We start from the raw sequence: 21,314 nt of genomic DNA on the forward strand, positions 1-21,314 counted from the left end.
GCTGATGACATAGACTGTAATGAAGAATTAAAATGCTACTGGCCCTTTAATAAGTCCGTTAATTTCCTCTGCGCGGTCTTTTGCAGAGCATACACAGGACAGAAGATGGCCGCTGGTCACATGTCCACATCACATGTCCTACACCTGCCTGGGCAGGTCATGTGATCACCACTACATTTGGCTGTAGTCGGTTGGCTGCATCCAGTATGGCCAGTGTTGTGGTGATGGCAGTTATACATCATTACTATGGTAACAGAGCAAGAAAACCTGTTAGATCATCAGTGGGAGCAGAGCATAAGAGGTAGGAGGAGTTACTGAGAACTAAAGGATCTTGGGACTTGTAGTTTCTAATAGCGGCCTTCTTGGTGATAACTTTAGAGAGGCCAAAAAATTTTGTGAATCATAAAGTCATTTATTTACAGCATTATGGATCTTTGTATCAGACGTTCATATTCCCGGAATACCCCTTTAAATATAATTCTATGAATTGGTGCGTGGTAGCTAGGCAACCATAAGAAGAACGAGGCTCATTTTGTGCCGTGGTTCCGGTTCCTCGCAGTGTAACTATTTGGGAAGGGGGGCACGTCCAGCAGTGGAGTGGGCGCAGCTGGTGGGGTAGTAGGCCGTCTCAGGGTGTTCCTGTCACCTCACCGGCGCACTAGGTCTAGATGGCAACTTTTCATACAACTTTGGCTTTCTTTTGTATACTCCATTCATCTTTGTCTATAGATCAGATCCAAATCTGCAGCAGAAATAAAATATAAAGATATATTTTAAAGACTGAAAAAGTAGCAGTGGTTTAATATTGAATTAATAATATCAGACTATTAACTACCTTTCACTTACCCACAGTATATGCACAACCTTGTAGGTTATGTAGACATTTCAGCAGGGTCTATCCAGTACACTCAGCAATCCATCTGCTTTAGGCCTTTAAACTTTTAACTGCAATGTAGTCAGTAGTAGTATTTATGCATCGTGATCTATGCATAGTGATTATAGGTAGCCACTCGACTTACTGATGACGCCAAGTTACAAAAAGACTTCTCTGGATATAGGTAGTTTACTGAACCATAGTCCAATGCTCCAATGACCAACTGTAAAGTGGCTGCAATTAATCTTTATTGTTAATCCTTTTTCCCATGTCAACCAGAAAAAGTCCAAGTGTCACAAAGACCAAAAAATTATTTGTATGGAGTTACACTTACAAAATATACATGATCCAACTTGCATACATATTAAATAAAAGAACAAACCAATAGAACCTACACTGTATGTAACCTGGGGACAGCCAGTATATGAGAATTATTCCTTGGAATGTTGTGTCCCCATAAAAGCACAAAAACATCTCAGAAAATGAAACATAAATGTGACTTCTTTTATGAAACCAACCTGGTTGAGTAGGCTTCTTGGAGAAGTTATTTGGACTCCAGTAACTTATAGAAATTAAGTTTAACCCTTCAGGACCCGCCCTTTACAGTTTAAAATTTTTGTTTTTGTACTTCCTGTATTCCAAAAGCCATTTCATTTTTATTTTTACATTTAAATAGCCGTATGAGAGCTTGTTATCTGAAGGACACATTGTACCTCCTAGCTGCATCATTTCATATTCTGGGAAGCTGGAAAAAAATTCCTAATGTTGTGGAATTTACAAAAAAAATGTGCTAGCAATTTTTTTCTTTTATGTCTTTTGCTGTGCAGTCCATATGACACATCTTTATTCTTTAGGTCAGTTTGATTCTTATGCCCATCTCTTTTTTATACTTTGATTTGAAGAGCTGAAGCTTCTATTGATACCATTTTGAGAACTGTACAATCTTTTGATCACTAAAATGACATTTTTTGTGGGTGGTATAATTCTGGAAAAAGCTGCGATTTTATCCATTACTGATTTCCCATATGGGATACTAATTTTTATATTTTGATGGACAGGACATTTTAGAATGCAGAAATATCTAACATTTTAATTATTATGTTTATTTATTTGTTTATTTATAAATGCCTTTTAGTAAAAGGAGTAGAGTTTATAGTTTTTTCGAGTTTAACACTGTGTAATCTGTGTGTGGTTAATAAAAATGAGACTTATTATTAATTTATAATATATTATATATAAACTGCATTGCTAATGTAGTGTAAAGTGCCAAATGACAGCCATAGGACTCTCTGAAAGGGAACTGATTGAAAAACCTCTATGACGTCACAGTGGCAATATGGCATGTAGATGCCATGATCAGCTTTGACTGGGTACCTAAAAGGTTAGCTGCTGCAATCGGTGCTGGCAGTTACTGGCTTATCCTATTGGTGAGGTACAAGTACTATGTTCCTTGCCAAGAGGTTAAAAATACTGAAAACAAGACAACAGATCTAGAGGGGTTATGCTGCTCATGTTATGGGTCTGATACTTGAGGTGGACATCAAATATATTAATGGAACATCGTTAAGGTGTGAGGGTAAATAAAGCACATGCTTACCCCACTTCAGTTCCTGGTTACCATGTTACTAATGTAGTTCTGGTATCCGGCCAGAAACTTCTGGAGATCACTTGATTCAATGAGACTCTGCGGACATGGAAGTAACTTCTGTTCCACTTTTCAGGGGACTTCCCTTCTTGTGTTACCCTTGAGGTAGGCAGTCATTGGATGAAGCAGGTCCTGTGATCCCCCTTCTCCCCTGGAACTTCTGGATAGGCAGTGAACATCTGAGCAATGGGTCAGAGCAGGGTAACTATGTGTTTTGTTTTTTATAACTATGTCTGACCCCCTGGGAAAGCCCTTTTACATTGAGCCATGGTAATTCAACCATGTGCAGCATGGTCCTATTAGTTATAAGTAAAATGCAATAGTGTGCCATGTGGCAGTACTTATTTAGAAAATGAGGAAAATGGTCCATGCCAATGAAGAGGTATCCCAGGACACACTCAACTGCAGTAACAAGGAAATGCTGGCTTGAGGCCTCCTGAGCCTTACCATTCTTACCTGAATGGAGACCTGCATTTGCATTGGTAGACCATTTACTCAATATCTATGGGCTATTTTATCTGCATATGGTGGTACTTTCTTAGTTATTAGTTTGTATATAATATAATATGTTTAAGGAGAATCTGTCACTAGAAATGCTCCCACAAACAACAAACAGTAGCCTTTACATGTCTTTAAACATGATCTGCTAATGCCTTCATCCATAGGGCCATAACTCTATTAAAAAATACTTTTTATTGATGTCCTCTGTTCCAGTCAAGTCTGGGAGTTGCAGTATACAGTCAAGGTAACCCACCCTCCTCACTGACACTGATAACCAAGCTGAAGAGAATTACCACGAGAGGGGTTAAGGGAGGTGTTAAGGAGAGTAAGGGTTATTTCTCTTCACTCAGCCAGTGTCTCTCTCAATCCCCACCCTTTTTGAGTGAGTGGTTAATGATGTAGCAGAATTGAGTCACACTAAGTCACTCTTTCTCTCTCAAGTTTCCCACAAGGCATTATGTAGCATTTACTACCCCTGATAACCAGGGCCGGATTAAGGTTAGCGTACATACACATCCTCCTGCTTCCTTTACACTATCCCAGCAGTAACACAGCTACATACAGCCGCCTCATCCCCAGTAACACCGCTACATACAGCCGCCTCACCCCCAGTAACACAGCTACATACAGCCGCCTCACCCCCAGTAACACAGCTACATACAGCCGCCTCACCCCCAGTAACACAGCTACATACAGCCGCCTCATCCCCAGTAACACAGCTACATACAGCCGCCTCATCCCCAGTAACACAGCTACATACAGCCGCCTCATCCCCAGTAACACAGCTACCTACAGCGGCCACAGCATGACACAGTGAGTACTCGTGGTGCTCACAGTACCGAGCCTAGGCGCTATAGACACCTTTGAGTGAAGGGGCGGGGCGCGGTCGGCCGAGCGGGGGGCGCGGACGGATGGGAGTGGGCCGGCGCGGGGCGTTACTGCTGCCGGCGACTTTTCATACGTGAAAAGTCGTCGGCTGCGTTTTTTTCTACGCCAGGCCCTGCCAAGTGTAGGATAAACGCTGCACTACTGGCAGCCCGATACATCAAGAGGCAGACGATTTTTGCAGCGGCGGGGCGCCAGCATATGATAAATATCCCCCATTCAGTATATACAGCATTTACACACACACATACGGGAAATACACACACACATTCAGTATATAGAGCATATACATACATTCCATATACACAGTATATACAAAAACCACATCATTCATATATATATATATAAATGTACACACATATATGCTTATATAAATATATGCATGTATAAACACAGTATATGCATCTATACACAGTATATACATATATACACATATACACAGTATATACATATATACACATATACACAATATATACACATATAAACAGTAGATGAATATATATACAGTATATACACATATACACTGTATATACATATATACACATATACACTGTATATACATATATACACATATACACTGTATATACACATATACACATATACACTGTATATACATATATACACATATACACTGTATATACATATATACACATATACACTGTATATACATATATACACATATACACTGTATATACACATATACACTGTAAATACATATATACACACAGAAAAACACATATGTATATACTTACCTGTTAGGGTTGACCGGGTGCCTGTTCGGGCGGGTGGCGGGGTCTTGACGGTGCTTGTTCAGGGAGTGGGGGGGAGTCGGTCGGTTCCTTATTCGGCCGGGTAAGGTAGGGGCGGGGGGGGGGGGGGTTGAGCAGGGAGCGGGGGGAGCCGGAGGCGGTGTTGAGCGGCTAGCGGGGAGCGAGTGGAGCGGGGGGGGGGCTACGATTAGCCGGTGTTGAGCGGGGAGCGAGCGGAGCCTGGGGGGGTAGGGGCTTGGTGGGCAGCCCCGGGGGCGGGCAGCCAGTGTTGAGCACAGATCGGGGAGCGAGTGGAGCGTGGGGGGGGCTGCGGTTAGCCGATGTTGAGCGGGGAGCGAGCGGAGCCGGGGGGGGGGGGCGTGCAGCCAGTGTTGAGCGCAGATCGGGGAGCCAGTGGAGAGCGAGGAGCAAGTGGAGAGCGGGGAGCGAGTGGAGAGCGGGGAGCGTGTGGAGAGCGGGGGGTGGGGGGTGAATGCTCCGAGCCGGTGTTGAGCGGGGAGCGAGCGGAGTGGGGAGCCGGAGGGAGGGAAGGAGCGAGTGAGCGGAGCGGGGGGCGAGCGAGCGGAGCGGGGGGCGAGCGGGGTTGCTTGTTTAGGCGGACCTGGAAGCAGTCACCTGTGCCGGAGGGGGGGCGGAGTGACTCCCCATGCAGCAGGATGAGTGGGCGTGCAGTTTATGCAGGGGCTGGATCGTCGTGGAGGCGCTCACCAATGCCCGGAGGCGGCATTCAGCTCATGAGGGGGGGCACGGGAGGTGCGGTCTGGTGGGGGCCCCTAGGGGGGGCCAGATGGTGGGGGCCCCGCGGCTCGAGCCCTGGGAGCCCTGCCTATAATCCGGCCCTGCTGATAACAGCCCCTAGGAGAGTAATGGGAGCTGCATATGTCTTTAGTTGCATATTTGCCGAGGGTCCTTAGTTATTAGTTCCATAGCAGCAGCATGGTGGTAGCACTGAGACCTGTCAATCAGATATAGGGAGGCAATGTAGGGAATGAATATACAGAACTTTGTATTGATTTATATAAATTATCTATTAACCCCTTAACACTCTGCGCCGTAGCTCTACGGCGCAGAGCTATAAGGAGTGTATGAAGAGGGCTCACGGGCTGAGTCCTCTTCATACAAAGGTGGGGGTTTTTGCATTTTGCAGAAAACCCCCACCAATAATAACCGCGGTTGGTGCTTGCACCGATCGCGGCTATTAACCCTGTCATCGCCGCCGGCAAAGTCGCCGGCGGCATTTAAAAGACGGCGGCGTGCGGGCGCCGCCATCTTTTTTACGATCGCCACGCCCCCAAACATCATCGGGGGCGGCGATCGGTTGCCATGGTAGCCTCGGGTCTTCTTTTGACACGAGGCTACATGGCTTCTGGAGATTCGTTACAATGAGCCAGTGGCTCATTGTAATGAATGACCTGCAAAAATGCCATATATTGCAATATAGAAGTATTGCAGTATATGGTAGGAGCGATCTGACCATCTACAGTTAATGTACCCTAGATGGTCTAAGAAATAGTGGGAAAAAAAAGAAAAAAGTCTAAAAAATAAAAAAAATTAATAAAATATTAAAAATTCAAATCACCCCCCTTTCCCTAGAACTGATATAAACAGGGCCGGATTAAAGGAGGGGCTCCCAGGGCTCTAGCCCCGGGGCCCCCACCACTTTCACTTTTTTAAGGGGCCCCCACCAGTTTCCGACAGTCAGCAACTCAGCTTTTGTGGCCATTTTGTACAGGGGACTGGCAGCTAAATTCTACAAGGGCCTGGGGGCTGTATACTACAGAGGGCTGGTGGCTGTATTCCACAGGGGGCTGGTGGCTGTATACTACAGGGTGCTGCAGGCTATATACTACAGGGGCCTGGCAGGCTATATACCGCCAAAAACATTGTTGGAAGGGCCCCCACCAGTTTGCGCCCAGGGGCCCCCACCATCCTTAATCCAGCCCTGGATATAAAACATAATAAACAGTCAAAATCACAAACATATTAGGTATTGCCGCGTCCCAAAATGCCCAATCTATCAAAATATAAAAACAGTTACGGCCGGCGGTGACCTCCGAGGCGGGAAATGGCGCCCAAATGTCCGAAATGCGACTTTTACACCTTTTTACATCACATAAAAAATGAAATAAAAAATGATCAAAATGTCGCACAGACCTCAAAATGGTAGCAATTAGAGATGAGCGAGCACTAAAATGCTCGAGTGCTCGTTATTCGAGACGAACTTTTCCAGATGCTCGAGTGCTCATCTCGAATAACGAGCCCCATTGAAGTCAATGGGAGACTCGAGCATTTTTCAAAGGGACCATGGTTCGGGAATAAAATGTGTTAATTAATTGAAAAAGAATGTCTTCTGATAAGTTAGCAGATGTATGCAAACATCTGCAATCTATTCTTCACTGTTCCGCGCGTATATTATCTCCCGACAAGTTAGCAGATGTGAAGAACAGTGAAGAATAGAATAAAAACAATGAACACAGGATCATTTAAGTGAAAAACACAGTGAAGAATAGATTGCAGATGTTCGGCACATCTGCTTACTTGTCGGGAGATACGCTGTCCCGGGATCCGCTGCTCTTCTTCCACTGAAGTCTCCCCGATGTCTCCGTGCCGCTCCCCGATGTCTCCGTGCCGCTCCCCGATGTCTCCGTGCCCCGATGTCTCCGTGCCCCGATGTCTCCGTGCCGCTCCCCGATGTCTCCGTGCCCCGATGTCTCCGTGCCGCTCCCCGATGTCTCCGTGCTGCTCCGTGCCGCTGCCCGATGTCTCTATGCTGCCGCTGCCCCATGTCTCCGTGCTGCCGCTGCCCCATGTCTCCGTGCTGCCGCTGCCCCATGTCTCCGTGCTGCTGCCGCTGCCCCATGTCTCCGTGCTGCTGCCGCTGCCCCATGTCTCCGTGCTGCCGCTGCCCCATGTCTCCGTGCTGCCGCTGCCCCATGTCTCCGTGCTGCTGCTGCCCCATGTCTCCGTGCTGCCGCTGCCCCATGTCTCCATGCTGCTCCCCGGTGTCTCTGTGCTGCTCCCCGGTGTCTCTGTGCTGCTCCCCGGTGTCTCTGTCCTGCTCACCATGTTCTTCAATGTGTTCTTCACATACTATTTTGTTCGCACCATTCCGCGCGTATCTTCCGACAAGTAAGCAGATGTGCAGAACATCTGTAATCTATTCATCACTGTGTTTTTCACTGTGTTTTTCACTTAAATGATCCTGTGTTCACTGTGTTCACTGTTTTTATTCTATTCTTCATTGTTCTTCACTGTGTTTTTTTAATTAAATGATCGATCTCGAGCAGGGGAAATACTCGTCCGAGCAACGAGCCATTTCGAGTACCTTAATACTCGAACGAGCATCAAGCTCGGACGAGTATACTCGCTCATCTCTAGTAGCAATGAAAACATCGCCTCATTTTGCAAAAAATGACACCTCACACATCTCCGTACACCAAAGTATGAAAAAGTTATTAGCGTCAGAAGATGGCAAAAAAATTTTTTTCTTTTTTGTACACATTCGTTTAATTTTTGAAAATGTATTAAAACACAATAAAACCTATATAAATTTGGTATCACCGCGACCGCACCGAACCAAAGAATAAAGCTGAGGTGTTATTTTGAGTGCACAGTCAAAGTCGAAAAAACTGAGTCACAAGAACATGCGCTTTTTTTTCCAATTTTTCCCCATTTGGAATTTTTTTTCAGCTTCGCAGTACACGGCATGTTAAAATAAATAACATTACGGGAAAGTAAAATTTGTTACGCACAAAATAAGCCCTCACACAGTTCTGTACACGTAAAAATGAAAAAGTTATGGATTTTTGAAGTTGGAGAGCGAGAAATGAGCGGAAAAACCCTGCGTCCTTAAGGGGTTAAACTTCATTGTGCGACTTGAAGGTGGAGAGGTAAAAACAGAAAGATTTGTAATGGTTTAGATTCCAATGGGTTAATGGCCAGTTGTGAAAATGATCCGTCATTATAAGATCGCACAGTATGACATGAGTGAGTTTGATCTGACAATCTTGGTGGGTATACCTGTTGGTTTTACCGGACTGAATGCAAAGTAACTGAACCAACCTCTGTATGTCAGCTCAGTATGGCTTATGAAGAAATCATTGAGGGAGTTTCTCGGATCACATTAGCTTGTTTGTAGCTTGTTTTTGTCTTAACAGCTATCATATTTTGCTATAAGAACAGTCAAGCTGCGACATATGAATATTATGAAATGCACATTGGATGCATTGTAAATGTTTCAGATACCAATAGAAAATGTGTTCAATGCAAAAAATTCAATTTGTATCCAGTCTGAAGGACACTGTGGGTTAGGATGTCTTTTTCAATTTTTTTCTTTAGGGCAAATTATACAATGCCCTGTTTTAGATTTTATTCTAGTTCAGCTTTTTTCCAATTTCTTTTATACATATTTGTCTATTTTCAATGGTGCTTTGGTTATCTTTTATATACAGACAGTCAGAAGATAGAGTTAGATGTTTAATATTAATAACAATTACAATTATTATTAAACTGTTCAAACCTTAAAATGTCTAGAAAAGGTCTGCTTTAATGAAGTGATGTATGTGGTGTGTCTTAAAATAATTTTCTTTTTTCCTTCTTGAAAGGGCTTAAAGGTGAGCTATTCTGTGAGAACTATATTAAGAAATGTTAAGGGAAAAAAGCACCAGAGAAAAGAAAAAAAAATCCTATATCCTGCAGAATTTTCCAAAATCCCAAGTACTCATTTTTCTTCCTAAATGATAAAGGAATGCATTATCATAATTGTAATTCTCCTATTTCTTGAGTGTTGCTTCCTAGTTTGGAGCATATAATTTCAAGTCTCTCCCAGAGCATGTTAAAAGCTGGAGGATGGAGCTGAATGCTAATGATGTTATGACTGTACTGCAGGTCTATGAAAAAAGGTCATGAAGACAGCAGCAGAACCAGCTCCCTATTGTGCAGTGTGTGGAAGTCATACCTTGGAATCTCACGGATTCTGTATATTTCTACAAGTCAGATATCTGGAATAACAGATCAGCAGTACTTCTTTATTTTTGTACATTACTTGTAATTACATGTTAGAATAAAAGATTTGCTATTTTAATAAAAGCACCGTTTAGTTTTAATAATCCAAATTGTAATAATGTTCCCATCTTTCCATCTGAATAGAAACTATTAATGCTGTTGACAGGTTGTAGCATGCAAAATAGTATTTAATAGCGCAAAAAGATGTCTGGAGATTTAAAAGGAGTCTTTTCAGATTTTAGTAGCTTGTGCTGTAACACATCAATATTACAATAATGTTTCAAAATGATTTTTATGATTTTGAAAATATATTTTAAAAGAACAAATCATTTAAAGGGTTGTTCCTATTTCAGCAAATTATTGATATTGTTTGTGTAAAGAAAAGTTTTCCAATTTATTTTCTATATTGATTCCTCATGGTTTCTAGATCTCTGCTCGCTGTCCTTCTATAGAAAGCTTCATTGTTTATTTCCAGTGGATAGAAATCTGACTATGGCCAATTCGCCACACTACTCCCCCCAGCAAGTCAATATTTGGGTATTTTCAGCATATAGCAGTGCTCTCATGTCTGATTCCAGGCTATTTTAGCCTTTAGATTGTATTGGATTAATATATTATGTTTGCACTGGTCATCAAATGTGGTTTTGTCTATATATGAATTATTTACTTGCTACTAGAGATGAGCGAACATACTCGTCCGAGCTTGACGTGGTACCCTTACACGTCGATAGCAGTGGTTGGCTGGCCAGATCAGGTGACCCTGGGATAGACTAGCCGCTGCCCGCGCTGCTCGGATCATTCTGTGTCTGGATGCCGCTAGGGAGAGAGCTGCTGCTGGTCAGGGAAAGCGTTAGGGTGTTCTATTAGAATAGTGTTAGGCAGGAGTGATTCAACAAGAACCCAACAGCCCTTCTTAGGGCTACAATAACGTTATACTTTTTTTTTTTTTTTTTGTTTGCTTGTGGCTGGGCTTGCTGGCACTAGTAGTGCAGCTAGTACCATATTGTGAGGAATTTGCAGGGGGACTTGCTACCGTTGTGTTTAGCTCTTAGTGACACACATATCCACCAAAGTGGGAAAATTTATTAGGGATTTGATTTCAATTAGGCACAATCTGGCAGTTTCTTTTTATTTTACGTTTATTTTTTCATAATTCAGCGTCATCTCATCAGTGTGCTTTCATACTTGGCTAGAAAATAGCCAAAGGAGAATCCAAACAGCTTACTTACGCCTACAATAGCGTTATATATATTTTATTTCTGGTTGATCTGCTGGTGGCTGTCCTTGCTGCAGTGCATATACTAGCCAATTGTCAGGAATTTGGAGTGAGACTTGCGACCGCTGTGTTTAGCACTTAGTGACGCACATATCCATCGCAAAGACCGAAGTGGGAAAATTTATTAGGGGTTGGATTTCAATTAGGCACAGTCTGGCAGTTTCTTTTTATTTTACGTTTATTTTTTCATAACTCAGCGTCATCTCATCAGTGTGCTTTCATACTTGGCTAGAAAATAGCCAAAGGAGAATCCAAACGGCTTACTTACGCCTACAATAGCGTTATATATATTTTATTTCTGGTTGATCTGCTGGTGGCTGTCCTTGCTGCAGTGCATATACTAGCCAATTGTCAGGAATTTGGAGTGAGACTTGCGACCGCTGTGTTTAGCGCTTAGTGACGCACATATCCATCGCAAAGACCGAAGTGGGAAAATTTATTAGGGGTTTGATTTCAATTAGGCACAGTCTGGCAGTTTCTTTTTATTTTACGTTTATTTTTCATAATTCAGCGTCATCTCATCAGTGTGCTTTCATACTTGGCTAGAAAATAGCCAAAGGAGAATCCAAACGGCTTACTTACGCCTACAATAGCGTTATATATATTTTATTTCTGGTTGATCTGCTGGTGGCTATCCTTGCTGCAGTGCATATACTAGCCAATTGTCAGGAATTTGGAGTGAGACTTGCGACCGCTGTGTTTAGCGCTTAGTGACGCACATATCCATCGCAAAGACTGAAGTGGGAAAATTTATTAGGGGTTTGATTTCAATTAGGCACAGTCTGGCAGTTTCTTTTTATTTTACATTTATTTTTTCATAATTCAGCGTCATCTCATCAGTGTGCTTTCATACTTGGCTAGAAAATAGCCAAAGGAGAATCCAAACGGCTTACTTACGCCTACAATAGCGTTATATATATTTTATTTCTGGTTGATCTGCTGGTGGCTGTCCTTGCTGCAGTGCATATACAAGCCAATTGTCAGGAATTTGGAGTGAGACTTGCGACCGCTGTGTTTAGCGCTTAGTGACGCACATATCCATCGCAAAGACCGAAGTGGGAAAATTTATTAGGGGTTTGATTTCAATTAGGCACAGTCTGGCAGTTTCTTTTTATTTTACGTTTATTTTTTCATAATTCAGCGTCATCTCATCAGTGTGCTTTCATACTTGGCTAGAAAATAGCCAAAGGAGAATCCAAACGGCTTACTTACGCCTACAATAGCGTTATATATATTTTATTTCTGGTTGATCTGCTGGTGGCTGTCCTTGCTGCAGTGCATATACTAGCCAATTGTCAGGAATTTGGAGTGAGACTTGCGACCGCTGTGTTTAGCGCTTAGTGACGCACATATCCATCGCAAAGACCGAAGTGGGAAAATTTATTAGGGGTTGGATTTCAATTAGGCACAGTCTGCCATTTCCTTTTTATTTTACGTTTATTTTCTCATAACTCAGCGTCATCTCATCTGGCATAGCAGTGTGCTTTCATACTTGGCTAGAAAATAGCCATAGCAATAGGATAGCATTGTTTGGTTTTAAAAACTAAAAAACACAAAAAAAAACTAAAAAACACAAAAAAACACAAAAAAAAGTTTTAAAAAAATTAAAGTTATTACTTTCATTTTCAAAGTGTTTAACCCAAGGGCTAGGGGTAGAGGACGAGGGCGGGGACGTGGGTGTCCAACTACTGCAGGGGTCAGAAGCCGTGGTCCTGGGCGGGGTGAGACACCACCTGCTGATGAGGGAGCAGGGGAACGCCGCAGAGCTACACTCCCTAGGTTCATGTCTGAAGTTACTGGGACTCGTGGTAGAGCACTGTTGAGGCCAGAACAGTGCGAACAGGTGATGTCGTGGATTGCCGACAATGCTTCGAGCAATTTGTCCACCAGTCAGTCTTCCACGCAGTCCACCCATGTCACCGAAATCGGCACTCCTCCAGCTCCTGCACCTCAGCCTCCTCCCCCCCAGTCTGCCCTCTCCCAGGAACATTTGGCATTTGAACTGGCATACTCTGAGGAACTGTTTTCTGGACCCTTCCCACAGTCACAAACCACTTGTCCGGTTGCTGCTGAGCAATTTTCCGATGCCCAGGTTTTCCACCAGTCGCAGTCTGTGGGTGATGATGACCTTCTTGACGTAGTGGAAGAAGTGTGTAAAGAGGTGTCCGACGATGAGGAGATACGGTTGTCAGACAGTGGTGAAGTTGTTGTCAGGGCAGGAAGTCCGAGGGGGGAGCAGACTGAGGGATCGGAGGATGATGAGGTGACAGACCCAAGCTGGGTTGAGAGGCCGGGTGAACACAGTGCTTCTGAGACGGAGGAGAGTCCTCGACCAGAACAGGTTGGAAGAGGCAGTGGTGGGGCCAGACGGAGAGGCAGGGCCAGAGCAGGTGCATCAGCGCCAAATGTGTCACGTAGTGAAGCTCCCGTGGCGAGGGCTCCCGGGGCGAGGGCTAGATTTTCAGAAGTCTGGAGGTTCTTTAAGGAAACACCGGATGACCGACGGACTGTGGTGTGCAACCTTTGCCAAACCAGGATCAGCAGGGGTTCCACCACTACTAGCTTAACTACCACCAGTATGCGCAGGCATATGAATGCTAAACACCCCACTCAGTGGCACCAAGCCCGTTCACCTCCGGCCGTGCACACCACTGCTCCTTCCCCTGTTTCAGCTGATAGTCAGCCCCCTGCCCAGGACCCTGGCACAAAAACCCCATCGTCGCCTCCACGATCCTCCACAGCATCCACCAGCGTTCAGCTCTCCATACCCCAGACGCTGGAGCGGAAACGGAAATATAGTGCAACCCACCCGCACGCCCAAGCCCTTAATGTCCACATCTCCAGATTGCTTAGCCTGGAGATGCTGCCCTATAGGCTAGTAGAGACCGAGGCCTTTCGCAACCTCATGGCGGCGGCCGCCCCTCGGTATTCGGTCCCCAGCTGCCACTACTTTTCCCGATGTGCCGTCCCAGCCCTGCACCAGCACGTGTCAGACAACATCATCCGTGCCCTGACCAACGCCGTTTCTGACAAGGTCCACCTGACCACGGACACGTGGACGAGTGCTGCCGGGCAGGGCCACTATATATCGCTGACGGCACATTGGGTTAACTTGGTGGAGGCTGGGACCGAGTCTGACCCTGCGGCTGGTCATATACTGCCGACGCCGAGGATTGCGGGGCCTACCTCGGTCCAGGTCTTTCAGGCCTACTATGCCTCCTCCTCCTCCCACCCCTCCTCCACCTCCTCCTCCGAACTACCATCCGTGGGCATGCCGCCATCAGTCGGTAGCTCTAGGCACAGCAGCAGTGCCGTCGCTAAGCGACAGCAGACGGTGCTCAAACTGCTGAGCCTAGGCGATAAAAGGCACACCGCCCAAGAGCTATTACAGGGCATCACGGCGCAGACTGATCTGTGGCTGGCACCGCTGAACCTGAAGCCAAGCATGGTTGTGTGTGACAACGGCCGTAACCTGGTGGCAGCTCTGCAACTCGGCAGACTGACACATGTGCCATGCCTGGCCCATGTGTTAAATCTGATAGTTCAGCGTTTCCTCAAGACATACCCCAATCTGTCTGATTTGCTCACGAAGGTGCGCCGCATCTGTGCGCATTTCAGGAAGTCCAGCACAGATGCTGCCACTCTCAGGGCAGCGCAGCGCCGCCTCCAACTGCCCGCTCACCGACTGTTGTGCGACGTGCCCACGAGGTGGAATTCAACATTAACCATGTTATCCAGAGTTTACCAGCAGCGCAGAGCGATTGTAGACTGCCAGATGTCAACTTCCACCAGAACTGGTAGTCAGGTCAGTCAGCTTCCTCAAGTCTACAATGAGGAGTGGACGTGGATGTCTGATATCTGTCAGGTGCTGAGTAACTTCGAGGAGTCAACACAGATGGTCAGTGGCGATGCCGCCATCATCAGCCTCACCATCCCGCTGCTTGGCCTGTTGAAAAACTCTCTGATCAGCATGAAGTCGGAAGCTCGTCACAAGAGACGGGGGAAGAAGATTCCCTTGTTGATAGCCAAAGCACCCTTAGGTCTGTTTCTCAGCACATATCGGAGGAGGTGGAGGTGGAGGAGGATGAGGAGGAAGAGGAGGAGAATGTTGGCGAGACACAAGAGGGGACCATTGTTGAGTCCTTCACTGTTCAGCGTGTATGGGCAGAAGAAGAGGAGTTGGAGGAGGAGGAAATGGACAGTCAGGCCAGTGAGGGGAGTGAATTCTTACGCGTTGGTACTCTGGCGCATATGGCAGATTTCATGCTAGGCTGCCTATCCCGTGACCCTCGCGTTCAAAGAATTTATTCCAGCACCGATTACTGGGTATTCACTCTCCTGGACCCACGGTACAAGCAAAATCTTTCCACTCTCATCCCTGGAGAGGAAAGGAGTGTGAGAATGCATGAATACCAGCAGGCCCTGGTGCACAAGCTGAAACACTATTTCCCTTCTGACAGCGCTAGCGGCAGAGTGCGTAGTTCTGCGGGACAAGTAGCGAGGGAGAGTAGGCGAGCAGGCAGCTTGTCCAGCACTGGCAAGGGTACGCTTTACAAGGCTTTTGCCAGCTTTATGTCACCCCAGCAAGACACTGTCACCTGTCCCCAGTCTCGGCAGAGTAGGGCTGATCTTTACAGAAAGATGGTGAGGGAGTACGTAGCTGACCATACCATCGTCCTAAATGATCACACAGCTCCCTACAACTACTGGGTTTCAAAGCTGGACATGTGGCACGAACTGGCGCTGTACGCCTTGGAGGTTCTTGCCTGCCCTGCCGCTAGCGTCTTGTCCGAGCGGGTTTTCAGTGCAGCTGGTGGCATCATCACCGATAAGCGTACACGCCTGTCGACTGACAGCGCTGACAGGCTGACGCTTATTAAGATGAATAAAGCCTGGATTTCTCATAATTTCAAATCTCCACCAGGTGAAGGAAGCTCAACCTGAATAATTTATCCACTCCTCCTCCTCCTCATTTTCCTCCTTCTCCTCCTTTTTGTACACTAAAGCAGAGGAAACTGGCTATTTTTTGACAGGGCCCACTGGCTCTAGCTATAGTACTTTATGCATTAAATTTTTCTGGAGGGCCACCTACCCGGTCCTCTGTTTTAAACAATTTTTGGGAGTGCCACATACAGGCACTCAATCTATTCAATTTTTCTGGAGGGCCACCTACCTGCTCCTCTGGTTTGAAAACTTTTTTGGACTGCCACATACAGGCACTCAATCTATTTCATTTTTCTGGAGGGCCACCTACCTGCTCCTCTGGTTTGAAAACTTTTTTGGACTGCCACATACAGGCACTCAATCTATTTCATTTTTCTGGAGGGCCACCTACCTGCTCCTCTGGTTTGAAAACTTTTTTGGACTGCCACATACAGGCACTATCCAAATTAAATTGTCTCCATAGCAGCCTCCACACGTTGTCTCCATTGCTACCTCCAAAAGTCGTCCATATAGCTGCCTCCATACATCGTCCCCTTATCAAACGAGGTGTGTCAGGCAGAAATTTGGGTTGTTTTCATGGATTCCACATCAAAGTTGTTAACTTTGTCGCCACCCTGCTGTGTTATCCACAAAATATACTGGCAAACTTTTATCATTTACCAATATTATTTCAGCGCTTCTTGCGCATCTGTTTACATTCCCCTCACCCGCCATATCCTAAACTTATAAGAACGCTACTACACTTGATCTTATACAAAAGGTTCTCTTAGAAGTGCTGTTTGGGGAGTAGCCTAGAGACAGGGGCTTGGATTGGCGAAAGCTCGCCTGGCAGCGGAGCGCCAGCTCCATGCGCATCATGCGCTTCTTGCGCATCTGTTTACATTCCCCTCACCCGCCATATCCCAAACTTATAAGAACGCTACTACACTTAACTTGGTGCAGGCTGGGACCGAGTCTGACCCTGGGGCTGGTCATATACTGCCGACGCAGAGGATTGCGGGGCCTACCTCGGTCCAGGTCTCAAAGGCCTACTATACCTCCTCCTCCTCCCACCCCTCCTCCACCTCCTCCTCCTCCGAATTACCATCCGTGGCCATGGCGCCATCAGTCGGTAGCTCTAGGCACAGCAGCAGTGACGTCGCTAAGCGACAGCAGGCGGTGCTCAAACTGCTGAGCCTAGGCAATAAAAGGCACACCGCCCAAGAGCTATTACAGGGCATTCCACATCAAACTTGTTAACTTTGTCGCCACCCTGCTGTGTAATCCACAAAATATACTGGCAAACTTTTAACATTTACTGATATTATTTCAGCGCTTCTTGCGCATCTGTTTACATTCCCCTCACCCGCCATATCCCAAACTTATAAGAACGCTACTACACTTGATCTTATACAAAAGGTTCTTAGAAGTGCTGTTTGGGGAGTAGCCTAGAGACAGGGGCTTGGATTGGTGAAAGCTCGCCTGGCAGCGGAGCGCCAGCTCCATGCCAAGATCAAACTAACATAGTTTTAACTGCAGCACCTTTAATCTACTACTAGTTCACTGCCTCCATACAAACGAGCTGTGTCAGGCAGAATTTTGGGTTGTTTTCATGGCTTCCATGTTAACTTTGTCGCCACGCTGCTGTGTAATCCACAAAATATACTGGCAAACTTTTATCATGTACCGATATTATTTGAGCGCTTCTTGCTCACCTCCTTTGGTTCCTCTCTGCCACCCATTGGTTTGAAGCCTGAGTCCATTTAGGGTATGTCGCCATGCCACTCTCTAGCCTGCCGCTGCTGCCGCTGCCTCTGCATGCCGTCCCCTATAGTGTCAGGGTCAATTATTGGATGTTTTAGATGCTATCTTGCTTCATTCTGTCACTCTGTCATGGCCATGCTGTTGCCCATAATTTTGGCATAATGGTGCATTTAAACAGCCTCTCAGGCATCCATGCATGCTGCCCCTGCTGTTTCCTGTCCATTTCCGTGGTGTTTCCATCCTTTTCTGAGGTTCCCAGGTGTTTGGCCAAGCTTCCCTGTGCAGAGCCTTGGTCCCCTTGAAAAATGCTCGAGTCTCCCATTGACTTCAATGGGGCTCGTTATTCGAGACGAGCACTCGAGCATCGGGAAAAGTTCGTCTCGAATAACGAGTACCCGAGCATTTTAGTTCTCGCTCATCTCTACTTGCTACACTATTTTTGTAGGGAGAGTGTGGAGGGGTCACATGCCTTGCTGTATTGTAACCAAACCCTGTATGTGCACGTTTATGGGCACATGCTTTCTAAGTGTTTTTATGGTGTTTTTGTTTAATAAAATTGATTATCTACTACCAAGTGTAGTTTCATATGTGAACCTTTTTACACACCACTCTGTTCTTTTGATATATTTAGAAATCTGACTATGGTCACAAAGGTGCACGGCTCTTTATACCACACGGCTCTGATTACTCTCGGTGAGACTAACTGTGCACCTATGTGACCATGGTCAGATTTGTGTCCACTGGAAGTAAACATAGAAGCTTTCTATAGCAGGACAGCAAGCAGAGATCTAGAAAACCATAAGGAATTGATACAGAAAATAAAGGTCGTTGCACAGGCTTGACTTGTCCACGGTGGCAGTCAAGGTTGAGGTACAGAATCAGCAGGCAATCTCTTAGTCGGGGACGGGCAGGTGTTCAAGGCAGGCGGCAATGGTGCAAGGTCAGGAACAGAGCAGGAGGTCAGGGCTGGCAGCGAAGGAGCAAAGTCGAGGACGAGTCCGGAGTCACAACAAGAGGTCAGAACACGGGTATCACTCACGGAAAGCTTTCTCAATGGCTTGTAGCTCAAAGATGCAGCGGGGAATGCTGGGAGAAGCCGGCTTTCTTTCTTTGTTCTTCTTTAACGCATAGACGCATCCATGTACTCTTCCGGCTGGCCAACGCATACTATGACGTCGCCAGTGGCCACATCATAGTATGCGCCTGCCAGCAGATTACATGGCCGTGTTTATGCTGCCTGTTAAAGAAGAATGAAGAAAGAAGAGGATCCGTGGGGAAGACAGAAGAGGAGCCGCGCCAACATCGGGGACATTGGGGAGCCGCACTGAGCATAGGGGCCGCCGGAGGGTGAGTATATAAGTTTATTATTTTTAAGTGCTAAGTGGGCTGGCTGTATACTACAGGGGGCAGGCTGGCTGTATACTACAGGGGGCAGGCTGGCTATATACTACTGGGGGCAGGCTGGCTGGTTGTATACTACAGGGGGCAAGATGGTTGTATACTACAGGGGACAGGATGGCTGTATACTACAGGGGACAGGCTGGCTGCATACTACAGGAGGCAGGCTGGCTGTATACTACAGGAGGCAGGCTGGCTGTATAATACAGGGGGCAGGCTGGCTTTATAATACAGGGGGCAGGCTGGCTGTATAATACAGGGGGCAGGCTGGCTGTATACTACAGGGGGCAGGCTGACTGTATACTACTGTGGGGCAGGCTGGCTGTATAGTACTAGGGGCTGGCTGGCTTTATACTACTGGGGGCTTGCTGGCTGTCTACTAAATGGGGCTGGCTGTATACTACTGGGGGTTGGCTGGCTGGCTGTATACTACATGGGGGCTGGCTGGCTGTATACTACAGGGGGCAGACTGACTATATACTACTAGGAGCCGGCTGTCTATATATTACTGGAAGATTGCTGGCTATATACTGGTGGGGGGGCTGTGACCAATGCATTTCCCACCCTCAGCTTATACTCAAGTCAATAGGTTTTCCCAGATTTTGTGGTAAAATTAAGAGGTCACGGCTTATACTCGGGTCGGCTTATACTCGAGTAAATTACGGTACCTCACACACTTCACACATCATAGCCAGCAGGCATTAGATCAATATTATCTATGATCAGCAAAGGATAGATGGGTTGACATACATCAAGTTTCCCTGGCTTCCTTTAGACATAGGGGCAACAAAAGTTAAAAAAAATGGTAAAAATGGTAAATGGTATGTTTTTACACATAAAGTGTAAATAGTATAGCGTTTTTATACAGATAGTAATTTGTGGCCACATTAGAAAATATATATATAAACAACATTTGAAAAGTCCAGCAGCACCAAGATTGCCAAGTAATTTTGTGGGTGCAAACCCCAATACCCTGGTCTTGACAGACCAGACAAATCTATATTATATATATATAATGTAGGTACAAAAGCTGAATAGACAAAAATAGAATAACTACTTAACGACATGTGGAGTTGTTATCAAAGGGTATCGATCAGCTGCCACGAAAGCTATAAATATATAATATTCTGCAATACAATATATATATATTGAAGGATTAAGGGTACAACGGGCCCTGGGATGTTTGAACATTGTGCGTCCACTTATGTCCCAGAATTGTGTGGGCCCACTTGTAAAATTGACTGCCACAATGGGGGGCATTTTTACGTTTTGGTGTAGAAAAGGCACAAAGTACCAATCCCTTTTGACCAGATTTACTAATGTGAATGCAGTTTTACAATGTGAAAGTGTACTACTCTGTTACCAAAGTCCATTGTAGCGAGGACATACGCCTAATAAATCACAAGTCCTTTCCTTTAGAAATGAGCGGACCCAATATGTAATTTCAGGTTTAGCATTCGGCACATTCCTCCCCATACATATTAACTAGAGATGAGCGAGCACTAAAATGCTCGAGTGCTCGTTATTCGAGACGAACTTTTCCCGATGCTCAAGAGCTCGTATCGAATAACGAACCCCATTGAAGTCAATGGGAGACTCGAGCATTTTTCACTGAAAGAACTCATTGAAAGAACACTGAAGAACACATTGCAGATGTTTGCAAATGTTTTCATTGAAAGAACACTTGAAAGAACACTGAAGAACACATTGAAGATGTTTCCGTACATCTGCTAACTTATCCGAAGACACGCATGCCGAACGGTGTTCTTCACAATAGTATGTGAAGAACAATATATGTGAAGAACACATTGCAGATGTTTTCATACATCTGCAATGTGTTCTTCACACATATTGTTTTTCACATACTATTGTGAAGAACACCGCTCGGCACACGTGTCTTTGGATAAGTTAGCAGCTGTACGGAACATCTGAAATGTGTTCTTCACTGTGTTCTTCACTGTATTCTTCACTTAAATGATATTGTGTTCACTGTTTTCATTGTATTCTTCACTGTTCTTCACTGTGTTGTCTTAAGTAAATGCTTGATCTCGAGCAGGGGAAATAATTGTCCGAGCAACGAGCCGTTTTGAGTACAGGGGGTTGCACAGTGCACACCTTGCATCCTGGTATGGTAACGATTTTTAGTACTTATTGAAGCTGCCTACTTCAAAGCTAAGTCTTATATTCAACTGTTCCTCATTTAAAGTCACTATGTTATGCATCTTACTTATTCAGCATGTGGCATGTGTGTTCACAATATACTACTACCTTTTT

The 21,314-nt window shown here is 45.4% G+C and overlaps 1 long non-coding RNA gene across 2 annotated transcripts in view; it reads left to right on the top strand.

Moving 5' to 3' along the window:
- Positions 1-223: 223 nt before the first annotated feature.
- LOC140116547 (uncharacterized) overlaps positions 224-21,314 on the top strand; it is a 36,014-nt gene continuing 14,923 nt past the window's right edge. The window contains exons 1-3 of one of the 2 annotated variants that reach the window (XR_011852805.1): positions 224-301; positions 2,596-2,720; positions 9,280-9,758. This is a non-coding gene — a long non-coding RNA (uncharacterized lncRNA). Of the gene's footprint in view, positions 302-2,595; positions 2,721-9,279; positions 9,759-21,314 lie in introns of those variants that run through there. The other variant, XR_011852806.1, reaches the window with a different exon arrangement.

This window comes from Engystomops pustulosus, chromosome 2 (genome assembly GCF_040894005.1).
Source record: "Engystomops pustulosus chromosome 2, aEngPut4.maternal, whole genome shotgun sequence".
Classification (NCBI taxonomy): Eukaryota; Metazoa; Chordata; class Amphibia; order Anura; family Leptodactylidae; genus Engystomops; species Engystomops pustulosus.